Consider the following 12,543-nt stretch of genomic DNA (forward strand, 5'->3'; position numbering starts at 1 on the left):
AATCTTTATCGCAAAATTGTTGCCATTGGTTTGAAGTTAAGCTATAGACAGAGAACCTTGACTGCGAAATAAGAGAATGACCACACTATATGTCAATAAAGAAATAATAATAACAAGAACAAAAAACATACAGTTATTAGGTAAGTAGTAGGTTGGGTTGTTGGGTTGTATCAAATTTCAAAGCTAATGAGACAAAACCCTAAGGAGGAAAGGAGAGGCACTTAATCAACTTAAAGCAGGGTACATTAAGTAACATGCATCATTAAATATAATTACATGCAAAGAATAATTCATTAATAAACTTTGTTAATTATGTTACTTCAAACGATGTAAAATAACAGCTTTAGCCTCAGTGTTCGACGATGCTGTGCTGTTGTTGCTGCTTTTCTGTCGAGTTTTTGTTGTTGTTGCTCCATTCGATAACTGGAAGATTGGGACGCTACTGCACTCTCAATTTTATTCGTCGTCTACATGACTTCTTAGACTAGGAGACGTATCTCAAGGGATTCAAACCGAAGTTCATGTACGAAAACCAGACTTTCCTAGAAAGCTTTGCGCTTTTGCTGAAGATTGGTTGGTTCTATTTAAAAGAGAGGTGGAAGGTTTTTCTGGTGACTGACGAGTTTCACATTAGATCTACCTTTACCAGCAACAGATGCTTCGATAGATACTTAACAGTATGGTTGTCATTAATTTTGCATTTCAGTATTGTGATTAATTTTTTAAATTATTATTTTATATTTTAGGTGTTCTTATTACAGAAATTAATAATTATTACAATTATTAACTTCTATAATTTTTTGCCCGTTCATTTCGCTTATGTGTTCTTTGAGAGATGAAGACAAATCTCGGTTACTTAAAAAATAAATATTAAATAGTAGATTACAAATATACTTAAAGTGCACTTGATATCATGTTCCTAAAGAATTGGTTCTCCAAACAGTTGTGATTCATAATGTAGCTTTAATGAAGAAATTCGTGATGTATCAGAGGAGGGCATGTTTCAAAAACAAAATCCTCGTTGCCTTGATATTCTTAAATAGGAAAAAAAATTTTAGCTATTCAAATTTTTCAGCATTTCAACGTAAGTTTTTCAGAATATATTTAAAATATTTCTTCCGTATTTAAACCCGTCTCACGAAGTTTGTCGTGGGCTGCAAGTGTTTTGCTTCTTCAAGATATCCACTTCTCGACATAAAAGAGAGAAAATATTCTTGAAAGTATTCGAAAGTGTATTTTTATTTTAGATCAGTTCAATCACGAGTGCAGGTGGTCAAACTTCAAGATATTCTCCTGTAAGTAGCATTAGAATATGTTGGATTACGCGAATCTATGACAGTTTTTCTATAAAAATAGTGTGTCTGTACTTTTGATTAGTTCTATGTTAATCTGTGGATCGACATTTTTCACTTCAAAATGGCTGTATAGAAATAGCATCTTGCTGTTCCATATCGGATTTTCTATAATGCAATAGTTAAGAATTTTAGAGAAAAGCGTTTTACTTTGGTCTGCGTTCAGATCAGAACTATTTTCTGATTTCTAATTGGCCTTCAAATAGATAGGTGTTCCGGATTTTGATTATGTAATGAAAATATTTCTCTCTCTCTCTCTCTCTCTCTCTCATGTAAGAAACTCTGGCATTACGCCCGAACTACTTCACACACACACACACACACACACACACACACACACACACACACACACACACACACACACACACACACACACACACACACACACACACACACACACACACACACACACACACACACACACACACACACACACACACACACACACAAAATGGCCTCATAGTCTTAGTTGCCTTATTGTCATTCTAACACAACAATCACAACAACTATAAATCGGCCACCGTAATCTCTTCATATTTTCAAGCTGAAAAAGGGGAAAAAATGTTTACAACTTCAGATATCAGGGTCAACGTGTGCTGTTCAATTGTATATATTATATGGCTGACTTGCTTGTTTTGCGGGTTGAAATAGCAAATTTCTGAGAGCAAATCCTTGTCGTCTTCATATGAAATCGTTAGCTTGCTTCACTTGCAGAACCCTTATAATTATTCAATCCCATGTTTTCCTACTAGAACGGCAAATATCAAAAACTTCGGCCAACTGCTCCGTTTTGCTCCGTCCAATAATCATTATATTTCATTGTAATACGTGGTAGTTAACTTTCATGTCTTGAGGTAGCTATTGCAATATTTCTTCTTTGGGATTTGGTATTCGGTTTCTATCTACTCTCTTTCTTTTTACATACATTGAGTTTGGTTGCTTAACTGGGCACACTCCTCATTGTAATTATTCAACTAGGGAGTACATGCCTTGTTGTTTTGAGTCTTCAGATTTATATGTCTATAATAAAAAGAGTATTAACAAAGAACTGGCTGCTGTATTTTGTAGCGGAATATTTTCCCTATTACAGCAATTTCTCTATTTCCATAGATCTTTGAAAATTACATGTAAATTGAAAAACACAATATTTACAATTATTTTCTTTATTCTCTGTTATGCTACAGACAGTTTCACACGTGTACCATTTCATGAAGTTCGAAATAATCAACCATTATCCAACGCTTTATCCACCACAACAATGATAAGACTTGATTAAAATCTGAAGACAACTGTATTGAATTTCATGACACATGTACTTTAATTCAGAAGCAATATTATATGTGATATTAATGAAAAAATATTTAGGTTATCTCATGCGAATTCCAAGAATAATAATGTTGCCTCAGTGGGCATGCGTGAGTACGTTGTTTGATTTATATGATAATATAAATGTAACAATGAAAACGATAACACGCCATAAACAGCATTTAGATAAAAAGCGAAGTCGGATATATCAGCCGTTGTAAAAATGATAACTGGCACTTTCTGCAGACAGGCTTAAATTCCAAGAGATTTATTATTATAGTACTGAAAGCAAAACTATTCGATATATCTTTTGGCTTGCGTGAGCCTTACTAAAGGGAATTTTGAAAATATATTGTCGCAAATCTGGAAAATCCTGCATTTTGGATAAAATCGTAAACATAAAGCGATAAAATGGGAAAGCAACAATTTGCTTTTTTTTTTAAATGGAAGAAGTAGTGCTATTGGCTACCATTGCATTACAAAACTGACGAAAAATAACGGTAAATTGAAATAACATAAACACAACAACAACAACAATATTATTCTAAACATATATACAAGTATACGCATAATATTATTATTACGGTATTTAATTCTAAGATCATTTAATCTTCTGATTATATAATAAAATATGCTTAAATATCACGTGATTTCCTCCATATTTTCTCAAATTACTGAGTGAAGAGAGAGAGAGAGAGAGAGAGAGAGAGAGAGAGAGAGAGAGAGAGAGAGAGAGAGAAAGAGAAATATCATGCTATTTATATTCCTCATGACGTCCTAAAGCGTCATTAATTGATATGAATCTTTCCGATCATGTTCCAGCTATTAGTAGTAAGCTAGTTTTGCAACGTAATGAGTCCCGTTAATGTATCATATTTGCGTCACCACATCCGGGAGAGAATGAAGGCGGCAACGAGAAGTTAAACAAGATTATATAAAGAGTGGAAGAAACTAAAGAGATGGTTTAAATCTGTGAATACGTCAGATGTGCCGGTTACAATAAAAAGGATTGAAATGATTCTCTTAATATTCGTTTCTGTTTCTATTTTAGAAGGTAAGCATGTAAATATGATTACTAACCTTTACCTCAATTTAGAATAAGTTAGCAGAATTCTCATACTGAATTACAACGGGTGGCATTCTGTGAACTATTTTGTAAGGTTGAAAATGAACGTAACAACCCGCAAGTTTAACAAGAATATATGAGAAGAAATCATTCAAGTTCTAGTTACCCATAAACCTTCTACGGATAATTATGGATATATGTAAAACAATGGGAGTTATTGAACTCAGGAAAGAATTAAAAATACTTTCAGACTAGTTGTTGTAAAATATGTCTAAATTCTGCGCTGGCGCCTGAAGCAATATTAACTCTACCATCCCACGTCGCTACTAAGAAACATAAATATTAATATATTTTCAAACCCCTGGCTATATATAGCTTACATAAACTACACGTGGAATATGATTTAGATAGAAAATCCTAAAAAAAGCTTATGTAGTGATTTACCTCTTTGTCTAATGTTGACGTCATGGCTGATGATGGCCAGGCGGTCTAATAAACATGTACTTTGATGTGCTGTGGTCTGTCCGTGCTTCTGAGTCGTAATTTCATTCCTTCAGTAATTTATCTATCATGTTGCTTATCTTGCGTTTCTTTGTGTAATGAAAAAGTTCAGAACAAAGGATTCACTATTGTTTCATAAAAATGTCACATTGTGTCCTTAGGCACACTGTTCAGGTAGCTATTAGAAGGTGATTGGTTTTTGAATTAATTTCTTTAATTTGCGCATTTTATTTTTCGACGGTAGAGATTTTATTTATTTATTTTTAAATTTATCATTATGTTAATTTTTTCATAATAGATAGGCGAAATTAGCCAGGCCAAGATTCAGCTTTCGTCTCTAACCATAGGTCGTTGGTTCCAATGCTACTAAGGCAAGCATTTTTGTAGATGTCTTTATATGGCAATAGGGATTTTGTTAACTGGCGATGGCTAAATAAATTTAAGCGTATCTAAATACCTAAAGTGCGTATCTAAAGTGCGACTCACGATACCAACGTACAACAGATCTACAATTTACGTTGAAATGAAATAACTGAATAAACGAATAAACAACTATTTTTTAAAAAAATATTTTTGAAATTGTATACGAACGTTGTATGAAGCTGCTTCGTATATTCCCATTTCTCGCATATCTCAGTTAGATAGCACACTTTAACAGCGGCTGCCATGTGTGTGAAACTCGCCTTATCTACGTGTATATACCATAAGAGATAAATGACTTTTACATATTCAAACAGCATAATACTTCGGTATGTTATCTCAACCAACGTAATTAATAAAGAATACCAACTATTACAGATTTTATTGTACTCATGGCTGAACCTTTCTAATCCAGTATTCATAATACACAGTACGTGTGTCTTTTTCTGCGTACTCTAAGAATTTCAACCACTTTCCACTAATCTTTATTTAGTCTTGCAAGTGTAAGTCCTTACTGCTAATGCTGACTTCCAAATATTTTCTGTTAAGCCTGTTTCCAAGTCTTTCCTGTAAATCTCAGAGATGATCTAAACTTTGTCCTGTAAGATTAAAAATAAATAAATAACAAATAATAAAATCAAATAAATAAAAAAAAGCCATTACTTTGAAAACAAGAATACTTTGAAAGACTTGTTAAACAAAACAAGCAGTGATAAAATCATACTGGAAAATTTTCGAGAGGGATGCAATTATCTGGATTTTCACTTTAAGACAATAGATGAGAAATCTTGGAATACGACAAGGATCTGTAGTTAAGTTTTGTAGATCTGGAAAAGGCATACGAGAAGGTGCCAAGACAAAAGCTTTTCAACACACTACAATTATATGGAGTGAATGGAACATTATACACAGCAAAACATACTCTACAGTTAAATTGCAATCATCAGTTAGAATCGAAAGATATACAGGAAGATGGTTTGATGTGAAATAAGATATAAGACAAGGATGTCATTATCTCCACTCTTAATAATGATATAGATATACTATGTTTAAGATACAAAGCAATTTTATAAGCTAGGTTTTAATCCTTTTTCCCAAGTAAGCAAACATACAAGTAAGTCAAGTTTGCATCTGAACATTGTTCAGGTCTGAGGAAACTCGTAGTAAAGATGAAGTAAACTCTGATCACTTTCCTTAGTATTTCCCCTAATGCCAAACACATCCCCTTGCGGAGATGTATGATGCAATGCATTAAAGGCAACGGCCACTTGTTTAAGTGCCGTTGCCTTTAATGGCTCCTCCACCACCGAGCAGAGCCGCTCATTTGCTCATCTGGAAGGGTAACAGCAACTGCCGTGCCTCAGTTAACTTCATAGGCTACAGCATTACCATTCATTACACCCCGCCCCCTGGACCTGGGTGACAGCAATAGCCGAGCCTCAGTTAAAAACTTCATGGGCTAGCATTGCCATTCATCAACCAAGCTCCCAACTGGTTTCGACCTTTTTTGAGGTCTCGTCATTGGGAGCCAGACCCCAAAAATGCCAAGGTTGAAGTAATGCATAGCTTATAAATTTTGCCTAAACAAGTTGCCACAAGGTGCTTTGACCTTATTAATTAAAAGTCTCAGGATGAGAGTAAGATGTAGAGAGTTTTTTCCCTTGGGTATATACTATGTTATACTATGTTAAAGATACCAAGCAATTTTATAAGCTAGGTTTTAATCCTTTTTCTCAAGTAAGCAAACCTTGGAATTTTTGGGGTCTGGCTCCCACTGACGAGACCTCTAAAAAGGCCGAGACCGGTTGGAAGCTTGGGTAATGAATGTCAATGCTGTCATCTGTGATCCGGGGAATTTTACGAGTTTTTGGAGAGGTATCCCCGCACTTAAACAAAGGGAAACCGGTCTGGGTAATGGTCCTTGCCTTTAATGCATAGCATCAAACATCTCCGAAAGGGAATCTGCTTTACATTAGGAGAAATACTGAGGAAAGTGAACAGAGCTTACTCCACCTTTACTACGAATTGCCTCAGACCTGAACTATGTTCAGGTGCAAATTTAACTTACTTGCCTGTTTGCTTACTTGGGAAAAAGAATTAAAACCTAGCTTATAAAATTGCTTGGTATCTTTAACATAGTATAACATAATATATACCCAAGGTAAAAAACTTTCTACATATATATATATTTATATATATTTCTTTTTTACAACGTTTTAATGTTAATTATGTATAGAGACTCTCTATCATGTTCTTAGTTTATTTATGTGTGTGTATATATATATATATATATATATATATATATATATATATATACACACACACACACATGCACACATCACTGTTGGGCAATGAACTCCATGATTTTCCACATTTCTCTCTCTCTCTGGCCCAGAAGTGCCAGTCGATTCTGTCATTTTTGAATGATGTAGTTCTCTCCAATTTGTTGGTGGTTTGCCAGGTCTTCTTGAACCATCTCGAAATTGCCATTCTGTAAATATTTTTGTCCAGTGGTTATCTTCCTGTCTTGTAATGTGTTCTGCCATCTCCATTTTTTATTTCTTCAATTATGTCTTTTAACTCTGTTCTTTTCCCCTTATATGTATGTTTATTTTATCTATTCTTTTTATATCTAACGTTGCTCTTTCCATGTTTCTGTTTGCAGCTCCTAATTTATTTGCCATTGTTCTCGTGAGGCTCCACGTTTCTGCTCCATGCATCATAGTTTGTATGACGCATTGCTCATATGCTATTCTTTTTAGACACATAGGTATATTTTCTTTAAAGATTTTATTGTATTTTCCAAATAAATTGTCTCCATCCATGTTTATTCATTGTTTCATTTCATGTTACCAATTTCTAAATATGTTAATTATTTCACTTAGATATTTGAATTCAGTTACCTTTTCTAATTCTCTGTCATTTATTTCTAACTTTTGGTTGTAGTTTGTATTTTTGTTGTACATTATTTTAGTTTTATCAATGTTTATATTGAGACCAGACTTGTTGCTTTCTGTACTTAATTCTTTAATAATTTCCTTTAGCTCTTCAGAAAATAATACAATGTCATCTGCAAATCTTAAATTGCTTAGATATTGACCATTTATTCTGACACCTTTATTTTCTCAATTTAGATTTTTAAATATTTCTTGTAGGCAAGCATTAAATACTATCGCTGACATTGTGTCTCCTTGTCTTATTCCTCTGTCTATTTTAATTTTTGTTTTTAGATTATTTAATAGTATATTACTTGTGGCATTCTGGTATAATTTTGTATTATGCATATGTATGGTTTCTCAACACCTTTGTTATTTATTCACTCTATTATTGCTGTTCTTTCTATTGTATGAAATGGGTTTTTCATAATCTGTAAATGGCGAACAAAGCAGTATGTTGAATTCATTTTTCCCAATGATTTGGGTAATAGCTTGGACGTGGTCATTAGTTGAATATCCACTTCTGAATCCTGCTTTCTCTTTTGCTTGTGAGAATTCTAGTTTATTTTTTATCCTACTTGCTGGGAACTTAGATTCTGTCAAGCATTTATTAATAAGCATTTGAGTCGTTTTTAGTACGTGTAATTCACTTCCTCCATGTCATATCATATCTGCTGTAATTTTATCTGGCCCCGGATTTTTATTGGATCCCAACGTCCCGATTGGGCTTTTAGAGCTGATTATAAATGACTGTAGAATTCTTCGATTATTTTTATTATTTTTTGATTTCCTGAATCAATTTACCATTCTTGTCTTTAATATTGATTATTTGTGCTTTTCCTTCGAGTAGTAATCACATAGTTCGTTTTGATGCTATTACGATTTTCAAGATGTTCACGATTATATCTATAATATCTTGGTTTAGAGAATTTACATCTTTTTTTCATTTTGCTTCCAATATCCTTTTATTTATTTCTATTCGATATGTTTTTCTATTTTGTTTAAGTGTGCCATTATGGAGTCGTCTGTTTTCTTTTGTATAAGATTTCATCTTTCTATTTTTGTATTTATACGTATTCGTTCTCTTAGTTCTATCTCTTCCTGTGTTGAATTTAATTTAAATTCAATATAGGACTATATTATAGCCCTATATTGAATTTAAATTAATATATTGAATGTAAGTATATAGGCCTAATTTAAACGCAATTATCTTTGATAAGGTGAGGTATAAAACGTTTTTTTACCTGAGGTTTATTATATGTTAAAGGTGCTAATAAATTTTATACTTGGTTTTAATCCTTTTTCCAAGTAAACGAAACAAAGTTCTGAGCGTGACATATACATTCACGTCTGAGCTACTTGCATATAGTGTCTAATGAAGACGTAGAGGCTAAAAAAGACCAAGAGAAGACCAAGGTTTAAGTGGATTGACTGGGTCGAAAGTGATTTAGAAGAACGAAATTTTAGATATGACAGTATGGGAATGCTAACAAGTAATACACTAATTTGAAAAAAAGTTGTATACAGGAGATTAATAATAATGCAACGGTGATCATTTAATGCTATTGTAGTAGCCTGAACATTCCTTGGGGGAATATTTTTTATGTGCTTACCACCCACGAAAACTTATTACTAAACCTATAGCATATTTGTAAGCCACTGTGGGTGGGTGGGCAAGGATTTGTTTTCCATTTTTGTCAGTTTTATATATTTTTTATTTTTATTTCTTTATTTTGCATGGTCTGGAAGCCCTGCTCTAGACTGAACAAACATGGAACTTTTTTAGCTGGCTTCCATTAAGCGGGGAGGTGGTGGTGACACAACGGTCGATGAAATTCATCTTATTCGGAAATTCATGATGACGATGATAAACAAAACTGAAGGTCAATAATAATAATAATAATAATAATAACAAAAATCTGTATTTCAGTTTTGTAGAGCATGTGACAAGTTGCCAGAGAAAAGCTATTCAGAACGCTATAGCTATATCGAATGGAACATTATGCACAGCATTCAACAGTCTATCTTTAAATATAACTCACTAGTTAAAACTGACAGAAGCACACCAGGATAGTGCGATATAAAATCAGCAGTGATAAGCGGTATTCTCTCTTATTCATCATTCATATGGATCACATTATGAAAACAATGAGTTACGATGCGATCAGAATTAGAAATATCAAACTTAGATCATCATGTAGATGATATTATTTCTTAAATAAATCCATTGCAAATCATTAGATTCTTTACGTAAAATGAATAACAACTGTCAGAATAGCAATTCGGTATAATTTTAGTGGCAAATTAAATAAGGAAATAGATAGTAAATAAGGAAAGCTGGTATGAAAGGAGAAGCAATTGAATAAGTTTATATGGAATTGTTTTTTCTCTTCAGAAAATAGCCCAACCCTAAACAAATAGTAGAAGACAGTGTTGGCGTCAATTTTAACTTTTATTTCATATCTGGATAAGAAATAAAAAACAAAAATTATCAAAGACTGGAAACCACAGATAATGTTTAGAGTTGCGAGAAAAATTAGCAGTGAACAGATGAAAACTATTTGGCAGCATCATAACAAAAAATAAATACATTATCGAGGACATTGGTATTCCTTGTATCCGAATATTGAACCAAACAAATCTGAGATGATATGGACAATTAGAGTAGCTAAGTAAATGTTAACAATACAGGTAATTTAGGTTAGGATAGCAGAATGAAGATCGTCAGGAAGACTGATGTTTTGGAACTGAACTGATTCAGACAGAATGGCCTAGAAGATAGGAATTAAAATTTGAAAATATTGGAGTGTTCAGCAGTGACATACTAATGAAAAGGAAATTAATAATTTAAACCTAATCCTTTATAATCGTTTGGCAATGTCACAGTATTCTTTACACACCTTGAGAACACGTATCAAGCTATGGGTGATAATCATGATAAATCATAGATATTAGTCAGAAAATTACAAACAGTTGCTATACACAAAATGTAATAAGTTGAAAATAAAGAGATGATACTTACTCGTACAATAAAAGTAATAATTGTCAGATATCATTTTTATTCCTCAAAGAAAGTAATCCACTAATTTAAGCCCTAATTCACTTTTCGAGCAGGCCGGCAACCGGTTCCGACTGTTAGCCGTTTCCAAAAGCTGAGGCATCAGGTTATTAACAGTTTTAAGGCATCAGAGTTTGCGGCAGTTGTGTACAGTCGTCTTCTGACTCTAAATTTAAGTTTATTCGATTTTCCAGGTTAAAACTGAAATGTTCGTACGGATATCCTACTTGCATATGCCAGAGATCAAGTAACTCGTTAGCCAATTAAAAAATCTGAAAAAACGTTTCCACTGTTTGGCGATTAAATGCGAACCTATAACGCTCTTCCTTCTAAAGATCTAGTATTATGAAATAAGAAACGTTTCCAGTGTAGACTCAAGTTTGAAATAAGACCTTCAACACGAAAACATTGATATAAATGCTGAAGTAAGAATTTATGAGGCCGACGAGTGAAATATTTCAAAGGGAAATGAATATTAATGTCGGTAATTTTCGCTATTTTCAACATGGAAATGGTATTAAGAATCCATTCCAACTACCTTTTAGTGTTAGGATCAATGGCATCTAATGGTCATTGATCCTAACATTAAAGGCGTCTAAGTAACCTGGTTTTTTTAGAAGCCTTCCACCACTTATTAATGACGGTTAATTATTTCTGTATTGTCTCCTATAGTTGCAAATTGCATGTGTTCTACTGTCTAATTTAAGGTATGGAAAACCCGAATTTCCCAGGGGGGGGGGGGAAGACCCTGCTACTTTGGTATGGAACCGACTAACTCATCTTCCGCTGCAAGGTCCTGAGAAACATTCTCCGAATCCAGACGAAATTCGAACCCAGTTATTTCTAAATGAAAATATCGTTTATATTCATTGAGCTACGGCGGCTGTCAGAAATCCATTTTTTCCGCTTATTATTAAGATTTATAGTGGTAATCATTTTAACTAAACCTTTTTATAATGTTGGATGAGCACATAATCCCTTCAGGTTCTTGCCAAGGGGCAAGGGATAGACAAAAGTTTGATAAATATTAATAGCAGAAATAATGATGGGAGGTCAGTCCTATTGCCATGTTGTTCTCGTTCTGATTGTGCGTGTTCTCCGACTCAATTAACCTGGTTTGGAAAGAGTAAAAAACTCGATTTTGGACAGTAATGTACAGAATTCAGGTTTATAATGCACCAAATGACCACTTTAAAAATAGATCTATTACAGTTTCATAAAACTTCCACTAATGTGACATGATGAACTACCATTAGTCACCACTGTGTGTGTGTGTGGAAAGGTCAACTTATAATCCGGTAAAATCACTGATTTCCGAGAAAAAAATATATTTCCTTATGTCAGAGAACGATTAATTCGGATGCCCCTGACCATAATAGGCCTTTAAAAGTACGAATAATAAAAACCTGGATTCAAAAATAGCAAATGAATAAAATAAACTATATTAGAGATCACCCTGTGAAATCATTCCATGATATCTCTATCATGTCAACGGTATTAAAGCCATAATGCTTATACTCACAGTGACCTGTAACAAGTGTAACCAACTGGAATACTACAATCAAAGAGCAAATAATGTCTTAATTCGTTTTTTTTTTTTTTTTTTTTTTTTTCCACAGAAGACACTGAGCATTGTCGAAAGCTGTTTTTAACAAAGTGCACCTCAATGAACAGTTAACAATATAATCAAATAAAGAATTTTCAGCTATTGTTTACCAGACGTGACGCTGTAAAGCAACACAAAAAGTTTCCACATTGTGACGTGAAGAAATCTTGGTTCTACCGGGTATAAATTGATCCGTTGTAATTCCCACGATTTCGATTTCAAAATATTTTCCATTGTGGTTGAAATTCATATTCGAGTTTAGCACGACAAATGGGAAACTCGTTTTTTTTTTTTTTTTT

At 33.4% G+C, this 12,543-nt stretch overlaps 1 protein-coding gene across 2 annotated transcripts in view; it reads left to right on the forward strand.

Annotated features, from left to right (window-relative positions):
• LOC150103970 (putative G protein-coupled receptor AH9.1) overlaps positions 1–12,543 on the forward strand; it is a 215,985-nt gene that overhangs the window by 126,490 nt on the left and 76,952 nt on the right. Inside the window, exon 1 of one of the 2 annotated variants that reach the window (XM_090396718.1) lies at positions 3,239–3,711. The exons of the other annotated variant lie outside the window; for it this stretch is intronic. The gene's annotated coding sequence lies outside the window, so the exon portion shown is untranslated. Of the gene's footprint in view, positions 1–3,238; positions 3,712–12,543 lie in introns of those variants that run through there. 2 annotated transcript variants of the gene reach the window in all.

The sequence above is a fragment of the Typopeltis vanoorti genome, chromosome 8 (genome assembly GCF_054136105.1).
Source record: "Typopeltis vanoorti isolate ZY-2024b chromosome 8, IOZ_Tvanoo_1.0, whole genome shotgun sequence".
Taxonomy (NCBI): domain Eukaryota; kingdom Metazoa; phylum Arthropoda; class Arachnida; order Uropygi; family Thelyphonidae; genus Typopeltis; species Typopeltis vanoorti.